The sequence below is a fragment of the Hevea brasiliensis genome, chromosome 3, assembly GCF_030052815.1.
Source record: "Hevea brasiliensis isolate MT/VB/25A 57/8 chromosome 3, ASM3005281v1, whole genome shotgun sequence".
Taxonomy (NCBI): domain Eukaryota; kingdom Viridiplantae; phylum Streptophyta; class Magnoliopsida; order Malpighiales; family Euphorbiaceae; genus Hevea; species Hevea brasiliensis.
The window spans coordinates 47,109,954-47,111,448 of NC_079495.1; the positions used below are offsets into that span (position 1 = coordinate 47,109,954).

At 38.0% G+C, this 1,495-nt stretch overlaps 1 non-coding gene across 1 annotated transcript; it reads right to left on the bottom strand.

The window, feature by feature from the left end:
* Positions 1 to 1,076: 1,076 nt before the first annotated feature.
* LOC131178922 (small nucleolar RNA R71) lies at positions 1,077 to 1,183 on the bottom strand. The gene has a single exon (XR_009147929.1). It is a non-coding gene; the product is annotated as a small nucleolar RNA R71 (small nucleolar RNA).
* Between the last annotated feature and the right edge of the window lie 312 nt (positions 1,184 to 1,495).

Sequence of the window (1,495 nt, forward strand, 5' to 3'; positions counted from 1 at the left end):
AATTAGTCAAAGGTCCTAAAGGATTTAAATTAATTAAATCGCCACGAAAGTAGGGTTTGAGTTAATTAAAATACACCCTAGATGCCTTAAGAGAGGAATTAGGATAGCTTAAGACTGATTTCCATCAAGGAAAATGACCCTAAATTCAATAAATAAACTAGATAACATCCATAGTAAGATTCAAGTACAAAATCTTAATTCCAGAATTGTTCCAAAATAGATTATTTCGTTTTAAGTTTACCATTCTAGCGTCTAAAATTAACAAACTTTATTTCCTAAGTATTCGATAGCCTAGACAGTTAAAATTACTGTGTAGATTGGTACTTGCTAAACAAATTCCTGGTGGGAATGATACTTTATTCATCACTTTATTACTTGTTAATGATCCGTGCACTTGCGGTGGTTGCAAAACAGCGAAACAAGTTTTTGGCGCCGTTCTCGGGGAATTTTGGTTTTAGTAATATCAAGCGATAGGCAATTTAGCTGATTTAGACAGTTATATTTATTATTTAATTTTATTTTACTAGTTGTATTCCTTTTCTTTTCTCTTAGGTACCCGATCTGGTATATGACCAGAATAAAGCCAGAAGAAATTTTGGACTGTGATTCGGAAATAGACAAAACTCTGAAAGCCATCAAGAGAGAAAGAAACATCAAAAGCATGGTCAAAGAGATCCTGAAATCCCAACCATGGCCGATGATAATGATAGACCAAGACTCTTGAGAGATTACGGAGGCCCATCTGTCCAAGGATTTCAGCCCAATGTCACTAGACCCACAGTGGAAGCCAACAACTTTGAATTAAAACTAGCATGGCTCCAAATGATTCAACAAACCCAATTTGCAGGTTCACCAACAGAAGACCCACACTATCACCTCCAGTTCTTTCTTGCCCTATGTGATACATTCAAGATGAATGGAGTGTCTGATCAAGCAATAAGACTCAGAGCATTCCCATTCTCCCTTCGGGACAGAGCAAGGAAGCGGTTACTTACTCAACGACTGGATTGTTCACTAAATGGGAGAACCTTTCTCAAGCTTTTCTAGCAAGGTATTTTCCACCTGCAAAGACTATAAAACTGAGGCTAAAGCTTAACACCTTTAGACAAAAGGAAGGAGAATTACTCTATGACGCATGGGAAAGATATAAAGACCTGCAGAGGGAATGTCCACACCATGGCATAGAAGATTGGCTATTAGTGCAAAATTTCTATAATGGGTTACTACCCTCCACAAGGAGCACAGTTGATTCAGCTGCAGAGGGTGTCTAATAGAGAAAAAAGTGCCACAAGCACTTGAACTTCTAGAAAGCATTGCATACCATAATTATGAGTGGTCAAATGAAAGAGGAAATGCAAGGAAAACTGCAGGGGTCCTAGAAGTAGATGCCCTAAGCATGATAAATGCTCAGTTTGATCAGCTCACAAGGAAACTTAAAAGAATGCAAGCCAACGCATTTGGTATAAACAGTCAACATGAGGACAACTATGGAGGA